Raw genomic sequence first — 18,015 nt, 5'->3', positions numbered from 1 at the left:
CCCTCGATTTCGGAGCGGCCTCGGAGAGAACTTTCCTTCCGCCCCCCCCCCCCCAACTTCCCCTCCCTTCTTTCCCTATCTAACCCACCCCCCAGCCCTAACTAAAACCCCCTCCTGACCTTTATCTTGAAAGTTACGCCTGCCTCTGGGCAGGCGTAACTTGTGCGCACCAGCCGGCTGCCGGTGCGCCATCCCTCAGCATGGCGGCTGTGCCGGAGGCCTCAGTCCCGCACCCGGCACGCCCCGCCCCCCACAACGCCCCTTTTTTGCAAGCCCCAGGACATATGCATGTCATGGGACTTGCGCATATGTTACGCGCGTAGCCTTTGAAAATCTGCCCCATAATATTTTAAGTATCCAAATTTAGTTGTTTTGCTAATATCTAGCACTGTAATTCCCATAGTCTCTATGGAAGATTATAGTAGAGCTTATGTAGCATAGGATTTGATGACCCAAAGCAATGGTTTTGTCCAGTGAAGAATCTGAATGATATTTGAATGTTCCTGTACTTTCCTTTAAATCTTGAAATGTCTTTTTTTTTTTTAAAACTGTCCATAGGAGAATCCACATAGTACTGCAGTCTGTGCTATTGGTATAAGATTTGCATTAATTGAATGTTATTTGTCTCTTTAACTTACTGTTGAAAGCTTTTCGTGTTGAAAGTGAAGACCCCCTGCTATAGAAAAAAAAATTATTTGCAAAATGATTTTAATTAGTATTTTGCCAATATGGCACGATAGACTCCATCATCACCTGTCAGTGTTCTGTTACAGAAGCAAAATTATTGAAAGAGAACCAACCAAGTTGTTGAGTAGACTTGATACTTTGTAAGTGAATCATATATGGATGCAAAAGCTTTAGGAGCTACAAGTAGAGCGTGCCTGAAAAAAGTCCGTAATTTGTTTGAAACCAAGGACTCTTGTGCACATGTGAAGATGTGAAGCTGCCTGGCGTTCAGTTAGAGCAGGTGGATGTTTTGACTTCCGGGGTGGTAAGTCGCCTTCAGGAGTAACAGAAGAGAATAGTGTACTTTCCAGAGAAGCAGGTTGGTCTCAGTCTCCAGACATCACTTCAAGGTAACCAATCTCTAAGTTGGCGCAATGGAAGGCTGAGTTGGTATCTTTATTTCTTGAACCATTGACTGATGAAAGAAGGTCTACTAGGGAGTACAGTAGAAGGCAACAATTTGTTTTTACTGTTTGTATTACTGCATTTGTCTATGGAAAAACTTTGCGTTCTTCCTTAACATAGCCCTGACGAGGGCACAACTTCACTGTGATGCTGTTCAAATGCAAAATCTGAGGCCCATAACAGAGTTATTTTCAGTATAAAACTTCAGAATCTTGTCTTTCTGTGCTAGTAAATCACAAATTGTCATTTGCCCATCTCCATAATGTTGCTGGAGTTTAGCAGTACTTGTCCCATGATTACATTTTTTTTTTTTAAAGCAGCTCCACTTTCTCCTGGATGGATAGTACAAACTTCTTCCGTTTCAAAATTCCTGGTCTGATTTTCCAGACTCATAGTTTATAGATCATTTGGCTCCTTTTCTGATGGGCTCAACACTGCCAAGAATGCTGAGAGCGTGAGAGGAGCAAGGAAGGTGATCTGCCATGGCTGTATCTGCACAGGAATGAATTGCAGTAAATTCAGGTCCTTTTTCCTCTTTTTTTTTTTTTTTTTGCTGGGCTGCTCACTGCCAGAAGCACTGAATAGGGAAGGAGAAATGCTGCTGATCTGCTGTGGCTGCATTGTCTGTTTATGATGATTGAACAGCACACACATTCCAGATAATCTAGGTTTTTCGTGGCCCAGAAATTCCATTTTTTTTCTTGATAATGAGTTTCTGGTTAATAAGTCGTAAAATAAATGCTTTATTATATTAACATCCCTATATCCTCAATCTCTCCCCCCCCCCCCCCCAGTCCTTCTTGTACTAATGCTTAAGGTCACAAAAAATCAGTGGCATCTCTAGACAGAAGAATTGGTGGGGGAGGGACAAGCCAAATGACATTTCCTCATATCACACCCACCTGCATAGCATGGCTCCCTGCTTTAAAAAAAGGCTATAAAAAAAGGCTCACTAAGAAATTCCCAAGGGTCTTTCTAATTTTTAAAAAGCAGACTAGTTTCACACATCTAGTAAAGCTACTATTAAAATTATTTGATTGCCTCATTCAACTAATTCCATATGGCTATATGAGTGAAGTCTGGAATGTATACAGAAAGGGACAGAATGTCAATACAAATCCTGCACCTCCAGTTCTGTAACTCTGTGCATCCTCAGAAATTCACCCAGCAATGGAGCTTGGATGTTTCCCTTATAGCTCATCATACTAAAAGATGTTTTCAAATTCTGGTGTCACCTCACAGTAACAGCAGCACAAACACCTTTCACTTCCAGACACATGGTGAGCTAACACAAAACCCTGCGAAAACGATACTCAAAATCTGTACAGCAAATCTATCATAACGTAACAGTAGTAACACCAAGGACTCAAACACAATAACCCTACCTGTGAAAAAGCCAGGTAAATATTATACTGGGTCCCAGAATACCAATACACCACCTACTGGGAAAATGAAAGAAACCCAATCACTATAGATCCCTACACAGGCACTGCACGCTAGCAGAATCTCTAACCTTGGTCACACATGCAGAGCAGAGACAGACCCTCACCAAATACAGAATAAAGGTTCACAAATTAGAACCAGCAATATGCAGACAAAAACTGAAATGGAAACCCCAAGAAGCCAGACTCTGTGTAACAATGGAAAAACAGAACCACTGTTCCTCATAAAACAAATAAAATCAAGAAACATAAAGCATCAATTATAATAGTAAAACCATACTATTAAAAGAATAACTATTTCAAAATTAGTAATGAATAGAATACATCTATTAATTAGAGTCATATACATTTATTGAAAATTTCCCAAGCACCAATTAAATATTTCAAAACAGCAGACACATTAAATAACCCCCAATAATTAAAACTAATAAAGATTAAAAAATGTCCCTGCTGTCCATACCTGGGAACTCTGGATTTCCAGTCACTCTGAGATTGTTGAGGATTAGAAAGCACACATGTTATCCTTTCTCTCTCTCACACACACGTGTCCATTCTCTCTCTCACATACACTGTCATATACACACACCTACATTCTCTCACACACACCCACAACCTTTCTTACAGACACACACTCTCATCAACAGACTCTAAGATCCTCTCTCTCCCCCCACACCCCCTATCATGCACATACAAGCTCTTACTCCCCTGGATTCCCTCATACATACATCCTTTCACTCTCACTGGCTCTCACACATACATACACACATATGCACTCTCTCACTGGCTCCCTCACACACTCAAACTCATTGGCTTCCTAACACACGCACACATCCCCAGGCAAGCTCTCATTCATTCTCACACACAGACCCCCAGGCAGGCTGCCATTCATTCTCACACATGCAGACACCCATTCATTCTCACACACACAAACACACAGACCCCCAGGCAGACACCCATTCATTCTTACACACGCACACACAGACCCCCAAGCAGACCCCCATTCTCGCACACACAGAACTCCAGGCAGACTCCTATTTATTCTCACACTGCTTCCTCCCCATCGCCAAGCATGCATCCATTCATTCTCACACATTACTCCTGGGGAAATTCTGCGCTACTGCGGAACATAGAATTTGCAAATTTTGTGCAGAAAATAGCAGAGGAGACCCCGGCATGCTGCGAACGGACAGCGTCCTGCGGCACACGCTCCATTTGCGGCGAAGATGAAGGCCTGATGCACTGTTCGCGGCGAAAAGGGAAGGCCCCGTTTACCGTGCTCAGTTCGCATTGAAGGTGAAGGCCCGGCATGCCATTCGCGGCACACGGGGGCCTTCCCTTTTCGCCGTGAACGGCGTGCCGGGCCTTCGTCTTCGCCGCAAATGGAGCGCGTCCTGCAGCATGCCGGTGAGAGAGAATCTTTGTCGGGGAGGGGAGGGTGAGAGAAAGCAGGAGGGTGTGAGAGAGAGCATGGGGGGGATGCCGGTGAGAGAGAATGTGTGTATGAGAGAGGGGAGGGTGACAAGAGCATGGTTGGTAAGAGGTGGGGAGGGTGAGAGAGAGCAGGAGGGTGTGAGAGAGCATGGGTGGTAAGAGGTGGGGTGGGGAGGGTGAGAGAGAGCAGGAGGGTGTGAGAGAGCATGGGTGGTAAGAGGGGGTGGGTTGGGGGGATGCTAGAGTGTGGGTTTTAGAGAGAGGGAGCCTATATGAGGGGAGGGTGACAGAGAGCAGGAGGGTGTGAGAGAGAGCATGGGAGGTAAGAGAGGGTGGGGGGATGCTTGAGTGTGGGTTTCAGAGAGAGGGAGCCTATATGAGGAGATTGTGAAGGAGTGTGTATGTGTGTGAAAGATTGGGAGCTCGTGTGTATGAAAAAGGGATCGTGTGTATGTGAGGGTGCTAGCCTGTGTGAAGGGATTGTGTATGTGTGAGCCAGAGCCTGTGTGAAGGGCTGCTTGAGAGAGAGACAGAGGTAGCCTACATGAGGATGTATGAGTGAGAGAGAAAGGGAGCTTGTGTGGGTGTGTATGCAAGAGAGAGGGCCCTGTATGAGGGGATGTGTGTGTGTGTGCGAGAGAGTGAGGGAGCCTGTATGAAGGTGTGTGTATGTGGAAAGGACACTCTTACAGTGAATTTCTAGGGAAATTCTGTCAAAATATTTTAAATTCTGCAACTTTAAGTAATAACTTTTTTCTGTAATAATTTAAAATGTAATTACTTAAAGACTGTCATGTAAATTGTGTTATTTTGACCAATATAAATTTTGCAGAATTTTCAGTTATTGTGCGCAGAATTTTAAATTTTTTTGTGCAGAATTCCCCCAGGAGTAACACATACACAGACCCCCAGGCAGGCATCCATTCATTCTCACACACAGACAGACCCCCCTCAGGAAGGCGTGCACACACACGCAGACTCCCATTCGTACACTGCACACACTGAAGGCAGGTTCCCTCTCTTTTGCCAGCAGCCTCAGAGCCTCTCATGTTTCTCTGCTACTTCTGTCACTGCTGCTACGTGGCTATTGGGGAGACCCCAATCGCTGCTACTGGCACTGAAGCCCATTTTGCTGCCGCTTCTGTTGAGGCACTGCAGTAAAATTTGCGGGGCTAGCAGTTTTCTCCATGACGATTTGTGCTAGATCAGCAAAGAGAGAGTGCTAATCTCATGAGTTTTAATACCATGGGCTGGCACACGCGACAGGAAGGGCATGCCTCGCTGCTCTGCTGCTGGTGGGATGAGGTTCACCGGCAGCCACATGGGCCTCCCTATGTCAGTCATCAGCACCCCCTTATGGCCCTGCATCCAGGGGCATTGGGGCCCCTCCCTCGGAACCCCACTGGTTAATTCTGCTATTGCACAAGTGGTACATGTTTGACACCTTGTAAGTAGAAAAGCAGCTGCTAAACCACTAGTTTAATGCATGAGCTTTACATAGAGCAAGCCCTTATGGAAGAAAGAACCCAGCTGCAGGTCATGTGACTTGCTAGTTGCTAAATATGATATGCAGAGTTTTGACTGATGAAAAAGACTGGCACATGGCACTATGAACTGCATCACTGAGTGCTGTGTAGCTGGTTCGTAAGTAGATTTGTGAAAACATTGGTTGCATTATTTATTATTGTCACTTCCCCCCACAGTCAAATAGATTCTTATTAATTTTAACAAATTGAAATTGATTTTGAAATAATTTAGAACAAATTATTCTTCTGTTAGACTCCTCATTCAGTCATTATGTGTGGGCATTTTTGCTTGATGAAACGTAATTGAGAGCAGCAGCTTCATACTCAAAGTTGCATCATGCCTCTTCCTTCTTCTCTAGCGGCCTTTCCTCCCCCCTCTTCTAGTTTAATGCAGGGAAGAACCAAGGCGGCATCTCGTTTGGATTGTTACTATTGCTGGGACTTGAAGGAGACCATGGGGAGTGCTGCCTCAGAGACTCAGCAGCGGGTGCTACCTTGAGCCACAGTCGAGACAGCTGGTGCTCCTGGTAGGGAAGGGAGGCATACCTTATACTAGGGACTCCTCTGCAGCTGACATTGTAGCATGTATGGGAGCCAGAGTTTGCAAACTACAAAACTATCAGTAAGGCCCCAGAGGCCTTCATTCCCCTCCCCCCCTTTTTTTGACATGTGATTAGGTTTTTAGGCTTTCAGAGTACTGGTACCTCTCCGAACCTTATATTCTCAAGGTGCTCTTTGCTGGCAAAGCAAACAAGCTTTGCAAGAAAGATAAAAATCCCTGTGCGCTCTCCCTTGGTTCTGGCATAAAAGGCATGGACGAGTTTGATACAGTCCACATTTTATAGAATTATTCCAAGGGTTCAGATGAGGAACTAATCCACTCATCCACAAAAAAAAGGCTTTTACCTTTTCCGGAGCCTCCTGTGCTCTCACAAGGAGAACATTACTGTGGCCCTCAATCCAGACACCGTAGAGCTGGGAATTGATAACCAAAGGTAACTGAAAGAATATTTCCCTAGCAGCGAGGTTAAAGGCACAAGGTGTTAATAGGATACTTGGCTATTATTAAGAAAAGCTGGGTGTATATGAATAGTAAGATTGCGGTGTCTATAAGCTTTGCCAAGATGAACAGGCTTGCTAAGAATAAGATGTAATTGTGGGCTGTGGCCTTTAATGGAGATCTGGCTAGTTTATAAAGCTACTATTATGCATTTGGTGGCAAAGGTCTTCCTTTTGTGATCTGTCTCCCCATCTCTCTCTCTCTCTCTAAATATATATGGCTATGACATTCATATGCCTTCTTGGTGCCATCTGCTTGTTTCTAAAATGAAATTACTTTTTTACCCTTATGATTGCTGCTGCTTATTAAAACTGAATTTTTCAGCTCGGGCTGCCTTCTTCCATTTGTGATGTAATTGGACAGCTACAAGTCTATCGTCTGATGTCATGTACAGAGGAACTAAAACTTGAGCCAGACAATCATTATTAGCTGCGAGGTGACTGATGACAAAAAAGTTATTTTCAGGAGATCTGATTTGGCATGGTGATTTCTTTTTAGCACGGAAGAGACATTTCAAAATGAAACTTTCCAGGAAATTATTTTCTTAGTATTTTCTGTCTGCAATAAATATTTTAACTCTCTTGAGTTTTGCTTCTTGTATGTTTCTTTATGAAATATAGTTGTGATTGATTGTGTTGAATATCAGTACATGATTACTGAAAAAATATTTTCAATTTCATTGAGAACATATGATGCTAGGTCAGATTTATGTCCATAGAGGCCATCATCATATCTCCAAAAGTAGCGATCCAGGTTACAAGTAACTGGCAGATCTCATGAAGTAGATCTATTTTCTGTTCTTCACTCCAAGCAGGATGGAAATCCTCACCAGTGGATGATGACATCAGATGGATGCACAGAATTTTTATTTCAGTGTTTCTAGAAATTTGATTGTGTCCCACTGGGCATGTGCAGGATGCCATGCTACCACTGTCCATGCTGGATCCCTTTTAATCTCATCTTTTCCATGGATCCCACTGTCGTGGATCTCTACTTTATGCTCTCCATGAATTCTTTGGATTCCTATTCTGGCAGGAATTACATCTTCATGAGGGCCCCACAGTCTTGTTTGTTGTGAACCAAAATAATTTTGGATTGTACGGGTATGCTTAGGTAGGCTTTTCAGTTTGTTTCTTAAGTTCTGTTTTTCAGCACCTGCCTGGTGTACCAGTACACTGAGGTGACATTAACCTCTTGCTGATCATTTGATTTTGCTTTGTTTTTCATCCAGCCTCCAGTATGGATAGGTCTACCAGTGGTTTCAAAAGATGCCTCATGTGACAGAGTCGTGTCTGTCACAGATCTCCATTGTAGGTGTGTCCTGTGCTTGGGGATGAGTCATGATATCCATGGGTTTCATCTATGTGCATGACCCAGAGGGGGCATAGGTCCTGGCTTGACCTTATGGAAAATATAATAATATATGAATATACCTTCAGTGTAGAGTTGTCTACATGTGTATTTTTATTGATATGCGGTTATGGTGTATGTGTGTGGGTGTGCTTTCTAAGTGGTATGAGTGATTTGATGTGGGATTTTTATGAAATAGAGGTGTTACAATGGTATTTAGTATGTTGTACATCTTATCACATTGAGTATATTGTATATATGATGAAATGTAAGGTTTATGTATTGTGATGATAATGTACACCATATAAATGTTGTGAGCATCATTATATAATTATTGTAATAAATATTTTTTGTGCATTTTTGTTTTGTTTGTATATTGTTTAGTATAGCTGTGTTTAAAAAAGGATTGGATAAGTTCTTGGAGGAGAAGTCCATTACCTGCTATTAAGTTCACTTAGAGAATAGCCACTGCCATTAGCAATGGTTACATGGAATAGACTTAGTTTTTGGGTACTTGCCAGGTTCTTATGGCCTGGATTGGCCACTGTTGGAAACAGGATGCTGGGCTTTATGGACCCTTGGTCTGACCCAGTATGGCATTTTCTTACGTTCTTATGTTTGTGGTATGGACTCTCTCATTTAATGTAATCATTGACTGTATGGAAGCCAACTTCAAGAACTTTAAGATTGGCCCATTGGAATCAGCATCAGAGGCATTAGCATCGATGGATCCTGGAGCTGCATTAGATGCTGGTGGTGCATTCAAAACATTATGTATTATATGGAGAAATGGCGGATTGGCTAAATACTACGATCAGATTACACGTACCGCAGCGTGAATTGAGATGCAAATAAGGGATTACTTTCAATACCCACTGTAAGAACTGCCCACTTATGTGAAGTGAGAGACCGTTCTATCTCAATTGCAGGACCCAAACACTGGAATAAATTACCACTTGAATTGAGGATGCAATCTGATAGGAAAAAGTTCCAGAAAGATTTAAAAACCTGGCTATTTCAACAGGCATAGCCGAGTGAGAGCTAAGCCCAAAGCTGAAACCTATTTTTAGCTTTGTATAGATCCTTTTATGCTTGTACTTATTAATTCATTTATGGGTTTTAGACTGTTATTAATTGAATGTGTAGTAATCTTAACTAATTTATGCTTTATTGATTTTAGATGTTATTATTACGAAGGATTGTTATTTTATTTTGCTCTATTTCTTTTTCATGATAAAATGATTGTAAACCGTCGAGATGGATTTTGTCCATGCAACGGTATAGAAAACTGTTTAAATAAATAAATTGGCATCAAGAGGGCATTTAACCTACTTGACATCAAGCACTGGAGAGATAGACCATCATCTGCCTCCTCCCGCCTGAAGAAGGCAAATAATTGAGCCTCTTCAGTTCCAGCATTGAGAAGTTCTGATGATGAGTATTGAGCAAAAATGAAGAAGCATCGTCACTGATCTCCATTGATTCATGATGCCGGGAACGAGGACATTCTGGTTGTGGTCTTGAAACCCCTGAAGTATTCTAATGGAGAGGAGAGTTCATCCTCTGTGCATTCCTGGGAATTGCAACAGTGTCTAGGGGTCCAGGTGTTTGTCTATACAACTCAGGCTTCCCAGGAAGACATGGTGGCCATCCCTTCGGCCTCCCAATCTGTGTTGGCATTGGCAGTCTTTGAGAAGGAGCAAGACAAGAAGAACCAGCAGGCCCCAAACAGAGCAATGCGGAGCATTGGTGTACTAGGATTGATGGCACTTGTATCCAGCTGATACTGTCATCCTTAAAGCTACCAGGCAGCTTGGCGCTGATGGTGATTACAAGTTTCATCGCGTGGGGGAAGCTTCCACAAGATGCAGGAGCTTCTTGGGGTCCAGGCCCCAACAGACAAGTGCTCTCCTCTCTGAGGCATTGTCTGCTGGCTGGGCAAGATCTGAGTCATTACCCTTAGTGTACAAGTCAGGGTCAGACTCCAGAATGTTCCTAGGTTATGGCTACAGATCTAGGGATTTCTCTGAAGAGGAAGAATTGATGGTTTCTTCAGTCCCCTTTCCTTCTCAGGAAAGGATGAAATCTCCACCTGAAGATCTCTCTTTCATCAGTTTGAGAATGGCTGAAGCAATTCTCTCTCCTTTGTGGAATAAGGATGAGTGCAGGAACAAGATTCTAAACATCTTCCAGTTCATGGATCCTTCTAAGGAGCTTGTGGCAGGCCCAGTGTGCAAGATCCTTCTGGAGGTGCAGATGAGAATGTGGGAAAATCACCTCTCTGTGGCTACGTTAACAAGAAAGTAAATGTGATTTATTTCATCCAAATGGCTCATGGATTAAAAAAAACAGCTACTGCACTAGTCTGTGGTTGTAAATATGCTTTCTTCTGCCCCCTTTGTAGAGATATTCTAAAACCTTGGATACTCTTGGGAGGAAGGTTTTTCTATTGGCTATGCCTCCTGTCAGTATTTTGTGGACCAGTAGATGCTGGACATCCTGAATCAGATGCCAGGAAGCGGCAGAGCAACTTCCCCCAAAGCAGGGTGATAACTTCCAACTACTAGTTCACAAGGCTATGAAGTGTGGAAAACACAAGATCGGGTTGATCTTTGATGTTTTTGAAATGGCATCAAGGATCTCTTCCATGGGAATGGGTACCCAGAGACATCTAGCTATGGGCCTCAAACCTTCCATCTAAAATCCAGGAAAGATTTTGATGACCATATACTGGAGATAATCTCTTCAGAGAGAGGGTTAAGGAAGCAATGGAACAGATCAGAAAACACTATGCAACTCTTTCGTATCTCTCCACTGCCATACCAGATCTGTCTGCCTCAGCCAGGATGTATAAGAGTATGGGGATGAGACGACACTCCTATCAGCTGAGGAGACGTTTTCCTCTACTCTTTCAGTCCCATCAGTAACAGTCCTCTTGTGCCTACCTGAGGCAACAGAGTCCCAAAAACACAACCAGCATCCTAGTTAAAACCAGGAACATAATTTTTACTATATCATTGACAGCATAGCCTAGAACCTGGTACCTGTGCCAAAGAACCTTCCTGTTGTGGGCAGGCTGAGTTTTTTTTTTTTTTTGTAAACCATTGTCCCAGTGTGACTTCAGATATGTGGGTTTTCAGCATAATGAGAAAAGGGTGTCCCTCTAAATCCTTCTACTTTTCCAGATCCTGCTTGGATAAGGTCTCAGCACTAGGAACTGCTGCAGAAGGAGATTTGTTTCCCTTTAGAAACTATTGCAGTTAGTCTGTTCCACCAGGGGGAAAGAGGGTGGGGATTTTACTCCAGGTATTGTCTGGTTCCAAAGAAAACACCGGGACTTTGTCCCAAACTTGACTTAAGGGCCTTAAATAAATTCATAAAAAGAGAAAATTTCAAGATGGTTTCCCTGGGGCACATTGATCCCCTTTCTCAGAAAAGGGAATTGGCTATGTTGTATTGTTCTGAAGAATGCTTATACAGAGACCACAGAAAGTATCTCATATTTGTTGTATGGGATTGTCACTTTCAGTACTGCGTGCTGCCTTGTGGCCTAGTCTCCAGCTTAATATGTCTTTACAAAATTCTTTACTGCGGTGGTGGTGGTGCACCTGCCCAAATTGGGAGTGCATGTGTTTCTCTGTCTGAATGATTGGCTGGTCGGCTGGTCAAGAGCACATCTCAGGCAGGTGCCATAGAATCAATATGCAGAACCATCTAGGTGTTGGAGCAGCTAGGGTTCATCTTCACCTACCCCAAGTTCCCCTTGAGCCTGTCGTCTCATTTGGGTTTTATAGGAGCATTGCTAGATATGACTCAGGCAAGTGCCTTCCTCCCACAATAGAGGGCTATCACATTGATATCTGCAGCGGAGAGGATTCAAGTGAATCAGCTGGCATCAGCATGGAACATGTTGAGGATATTGGGCCTCATGGCACCAACAGCACATTATTTCCTTGACACATCTTCATAAGTGAAGAGCCCAATGGACCCTCAGATTACAGTAGCTTCAGGCCACTCAATATGTTTGAGACAGCATCCGCATTACCCGGCCACTAAAGGATTCCCTCTTCTAATGGCGGATCCATTCCGATCAGAGGTGTACCTTTCTAAATTATTTCAGTCCAAATTGTTCTGACCACGGATGTATTCAACCTGCGGTGAGAAGCCCATATAAAGAGGCTCTGCATATAAGGTCTTTGGTCTGTTCAGGAAAAGCTTTGGAATGCTTTCAGAGATCAGCGAGAGCTCATTTGGAATACTGTGTTCAGTTCCGGCGACTTCAGCTTTGAAAGGATGTAAACTAGTTGGACTCAACCGCAAGAGTGGGTACTAAAACATTCAGTGGTCTTTGTTCTAAAGCATATGGGGACAGACTTAAAGATCTAAACATGTATACACTAAAGTAAAGGCAGGATAGGAGAGATATGATAGATTTAAATACCTCCAATATTTTCATGCACAGGAAATGTTCTCTTTGAACAGAAAGGAGGCTGTAGAATAAGGGCTTATGGGATGAGAGTGAAAGGAGATCGTCTCTGGAGTAATGTAAGGAAATATTTCTTTACAGAAAAGGAATTGGATGCATGGAACAGCCTTCCCATGGAGGTGATGGAGACAAGGACGATATCGGACTTCAAGAAAGCATAACTTAGAGGATCTCTGAGGGAGTGGTAGGGAAAGTAAAACTGAATAGTTGGTGTGGATGAGCAGCATGGATAGGCTGTATGGGCTTTTTCTGCTCTCATGTTTCTAAATAATCCTTGTCCAGATGGACAATCAAGTTGCAATATTTTACATCAACAAGTAGAGAAGAATGGGTTTGTGCTTCCTGTGTCAGGAGACTGTCCAGATATGGGATTTGGCCATGTATCTGGCATGTGAGGAGATTGTCCTAGCGGACATACTGAGTCAGGTCCTGAATCCTCAGGCATGGTCTCTGGACTGGGGCAGAGATGGGGGAAGCAAACCAAATATTCCATGAATGGGGCACACCCGTGGTAGATCTGGTGTAGATCCTGCTCTTCTGCTCCAGGAAAGGGACTCAAAAGAAAATTAGCCTCGGATGCCTTTGCACTTAGTTGGGGCCAGGGCCTGATGTATGCATAAACTCCAGTTCTGTTTGTCATGAAGATTTTGTTGATGCTCAGAAGAGATTGGGGAGGACTATGATTCTCATAAAACCCTTTTGATTGAGATAGATTTGATTCCAACTTCTGTGGGAGATGTCTATCTGGGATCTGATTATGTTGAGGAATCCTCCCCCACCCATCACTCAGAATCAGGCATTGCTACACCAACCCAACATCGGGTCCCTATCTCTCACAGCCTGGATGTTGAAATTTTAGCTTTGCAACCACTTAACATTTTAGATGATATAAGAACATAAGATATGCCTTACCGCAGTGGTCCCCAAACTGTCCTAGGGGCCCACCAGCCAGTCGGGTTTTCAGGATATCCACAGTGAATATGCATGAGAGAAAATTTGCATGTCATGGAGGCAGTGCATGCAAATTTTCTCTCATGCATATTCATTGTGGATATCCTGAACACCCGACTGGCTGGTGGGCCCCCAGGACAGGGTTGGGGACCACTGCCTTACCGTGTCAAACCAAGGGTCCATGAAGCCTAGAATCCTGTTTCCAACAGTGGCCAATCTGTCACAGGTACCTGGCAAGTACCCAAACATTAAATAGATCCCATGCTACTAATGCTGGCAACAAGCAGTGGCTATTTCCTATTGATTAATAGCAGTTTATGGACTTCTCCTCCAGGAACTTATCCAAACCTTTTTTAAACCCAACTACACTAATTGCCTTAACCGCATCCTCTGGCAGTGAATTCCAGAGTTTAATTGTGCATTGAGGGAAAAAGAATTTTCTCCAGTTTGTTTTAAATGAGCTACTTGCTATCTTTATGGAATACCCCTAGTCCTTATATTATCCAAAGAGTAAATAACCATTTTACATTTACTCGATCATGTCCTTTCATGATCTTGTAGACCTCTATTATACCCACCCTCAGCTGTCTGTTCTCCAAGCTGAACAGCCCTAACCTATTTAGCCTTTCCTCATAGGAGAGCTGTTCCATCCCCTTTATCATTTTGGTCACCCTTCTCTGTACTTTCTCTAGTGCAATTATATTTTTTTTGAGATGCGGTGACGAGAATTGCACACAGTATTTGAGGTGTGGTCTAACCATTGAGAGATACAGAGGCATTATGACATCCTCCGTTTTATTTTCCATTCCTTTCCTAATAATTACATTGTTTGCTTTTTTGACTACCACAGCACACTGAGCCGATAGTTTCAATGTAATATGTATCACACCCAGATCTTTTTCCTGAGTGGTAACTCCTAAAATGGATCCTAACATCATGTAACTATAGCATTGGATTATTTTTACCTATATGCATCACAATACACTTGTCCAGCTTATATTTCATCTGCCATATCTGCCCATTCTTCCAGCCTCTCAAGGTCCTCCTGCAATTTATTACAATCTGGTTGTGATTTAACTACTCTGAATAATTTTGTTTCATCTGCAAATTTGATCCTCACTTGTCGTACCTCTTTCCAGATCAATTATAAATATATTTAAAAGCATCGGTCCAAGTACAGATCTCTGAGGCACTCTACTTTTTACCTTTTTCCACTGTGAAAATTGACCATTTAATCCTACTCTCTGTTTCCTATCTTTTAACCAGTTTACAATCCACAAATCCTCCTCTCCCCTGACTTTTTAGTTTTCTTAGAAGCCTCTCATGAGGGACTTTGTCAACGCCTTCTGAAAATCCAAATACACTACATCTACCAATTCACCTTTATCCACATGCTTATACACCCCTTCATAAAAATGGAGCAGATTTGTGGGTAAATCCATGCTGACTGTGTCCCATTAAATCATGTTTATCTATATGTTCTGTGATTTTATTCTTTATAATAGTGCTTCTGGCTTCAAGGAAGGACTCCACGTTGAAGTCCTATGGACTAAAGTGGAGGAGGTTTACCTTGTGATGTGAACAAAATCTCCCTAGAGCCTTTCTCCTGCTCCACACACAAACTGCTTGAATACCTTCTGCATCTTTCCAAGTTGGGTGTAAAGACCAACTCAGTAAGAATTAATCTTAGTACAGTTGTCATCTGTTACCACCAAGTAAGAAGATAGACTAATTTCTCTATAGCCTTTGGTTGTCCTTTTTATTTGAGACCTGTTTCATTTGAAGCCTCCCATCAGTCCTCCTTCTGTGATCTCAGTGTGGTATTGACCCGGCTGATGGAAGCACTCTTTGAGCCTTTGCATTCCGTGAACTGAAGTACCTGATCTGGAATATTGTATTCTTGGTGGCAGTAACTTAGTCAGTGAGCTCCAGGATCTTTTGAATTATCCACCTTATAACAGATTTTTTCATGATTAGATGATTGTGTGCAACAACCTAAGTTTTTGCCTAAGGTAGTGTTGGACTTCCTTTGTAATCAGTTAGTTGTCTTTCCAACATACTTTTCTATGCTACATGTCCAAAATGTTGAACAAGGATTGGAAGAGAACCTTGGCCTTCTACTTGGAGTGGACTGAAGCCCTTAGAATGTCTTCCCAGCGTTTTGTTTCTTTTGAAGCCAACAAACCTGGGGTTGCCATTGCCAAACACACACTATCCAGTTGGCTAGTAGATTGAGTCTCCTCCTGTTATTCCTAGGTGGGTCATGTCTAGGCTTATAATGTCAGAACCATAGCAGCTTCAATTGCTTACCTCAGATTGGTCTCCATGGAAGAGATCTGCAATGCTGTGAAATGGAGTTCTCTTTATACTTTCACATAGTATAGTTTAGTTTATTGAATTTAATTAATCACTTCTCTCTAGCAAATAAAATCAAAGTGATGAATAATACAATATTATAAAAACAATTCCAAAATAAAAATAAATGTTATTATTTATTGCAAGAGATTGCCCTTCGATCAAGGTGGGTTACAAATAAACATCCATGAAAAACCATATACAGCAAACATCAAAATGATAAAAACTTAAAACATAAAATAGTAATACCAAGAATAAAAATATACATAAATAACCCACATTAGAATTAACAACTACATAATACAAATCAGTGACTGGCTAGTCAATGAATAAGAACTAAAATGGCAACAATCAATGAGAAAATCGGAGGGATAACAACTGGGAAAAATAAAAAAAATTGTAACAGAAACAATATTAAATTCAAACAATCAGAAAGTAATTAATTTAAGCATAATAAACTGTTTATTTATTAGCTTTTATATATTGACATTCGTGGGTACATCATGCCGGTTTAAGATCATAGACAACAAACCGGAGTAAATGAAAAATGCAATAGAAAATATGTAAGCAGAAAAGCAAGAGAATTACAATCTTAGAGAAGACAAGCAAATATAGGGTATATAGTAATCAATACCAGGTATATAGTTAGTCAGCAAAATCCCTGGAGAAAAGCCATGTCTTGAGGATTTTCTGAAATTTTGAAGAATCTTTCTCTAAGTGTAAAGAGAGGAAGAGAGTGCCATAGAGTGTGAGCCAAATAAGAAAAGTTAATTTCTTGAGTTCTTTCCAGTCTAATTTTCTTGGGGGATGGTAGTTGTAAAAGTTCTTGTTGGGTAGACATGAAACTCATCTTGGTTGATATGTATGAGGAAGTTAGAACGATATGGAGGCTTACCGCAGCAAAAACCCATCCAATCTTATATTGTATATGACTTGAAATGGGTAATCAATGAAGGCCTTTCAACAAAAGGGGTTACATGATCAAATTTCTTTCTGTCAAAAATCAAGCTGGCCAGTAGTATTGTGCAATAGCTGAAGCATATGAATCAAATTGGAAATGAGACCATGGTACAAAGCATTGCAGTAATCTAGACAACATAAAATTAATCTATACATTAACATCTTGAGGTCATGTTGATGTTAAAAAAATGTCTTGAGCCAACAAATAAATTATAGTGAATAATAACACTGTTGCACAAGAAAGAGAACATGAGAAGCAAAGAGCAGAATCAAGTCGGAGTGGTAAGAACATCCTTCAACTGTATTTGGTATACTAGCCATCAGAGGGAAGGAAAGCTGTCAGATCAATGTTTTTGCCAATCCATATAGCTTCAGATTTTTCCGGGTTTACTTTTAACTTGAATGCATAAAGCCCATTAGCGATCTCAAGCAATCATTAAATTTGTCCAAGACCACTGAAGACTTTGTGTCCAAGCTGGCAAGCTGAATGTCATTGGTATAAAAGAAATAGCCGAAGCTATAGAGACAATAGAGGACCCTGTGGAACATCACAGGTAAGATGTTGAGGTGGTCATGAGTCACCTGGTAGGTTCTATTCCTGAGGAAGGATTTAAACCAATTTTGCAGGGAACCCTGGAAACCAATATCAATCAGGCGTTTGATCAACAAGTTGTGCTCAGTGTTATCAAAAGCTGAGCTCATGTCAAGAAAGACTATAAGCACAACTTTACCCTTATCAAGATTTAAACTGATTTTGGCAAGAAATGCTGTCAAAGCATAATCAGTACTGAACCCTCTTTGGTAACCCGATTGTTTAAGTTGAAGGACTAGTGTTTTGTCCAAGAAAACAGAAAGTTGAGTTAGAACCACTTTCTTGATTATTTTACGAAGGGCAAGCAGGTTAGATAGAGATTGGTCTGTAAAATTTCGGGAATGTTAGTATCAAGGTGACGTTTTTTAATACCAGACAGACGTTAGCTGCCTTAAGCTCCTGTGATAGGGAGCCATGTACAAAACTGGTGTTAATAAAATTAAAAACAGGAAAAGATCTAAATCCGGATTTCTCACCAGCGGGTTCCTGCATGAAGAGAGGAGTTCATGAGTCTCAGGACTTGTTGCAGACTGACAGGTGAGATGTTATTAAAAGCAGAAAACCTGCTTAGCGAGATCTTGGTGTCAACTGGAGAAAGATGCGTCTGGTGAAGCTGGCAAAGGTGTGAGGTAGTTTGAGACAAATTCTGCTTGAATATTTATTTTCTTCTCAAAGGCTAAAGCAAAGTATTCTGCCAAAACGTTCTCTGAGTTTGAGTTGGTTGCAAATGG

At 41.8% G+C, this 18,015-nt stretch overlaps 1 protein-coding gene across 4 annotated transcripts in view; it reads left to right on the top strand.

The window, feature by feature from the left end:
- DIP2C (disco interacting protein 2 homolog C) overlaps positions 1-18,015 on the top strand; it is an 851,589-nt gene that overhangs the window by 269,471 nt on the left and 564,103 nt on the right. The window lies entirely within an intron of this gene.

Source organism: Rhinatrema bivittatum, chromosome 2 (genome assembly GCF_901001135.1).
Source record: "Rhinatrema bivittatum chromosome 2, aRhiBiv1.1, whole genome shotgun sequence".
Taxonomy (NCBI): domain Eukaryota; kingdom Metazoa; phylum Chordata; class Amphibia; order Gymnophiona; family Rhinatrematidae; genus Rhinatrema; species Rhinatrema bivittatum.
The sequence above is the reverse complement of the archived record's forward strand: the minus strand, read 5'-3'. Positions and strand labels throughout refer to the sequence as shown.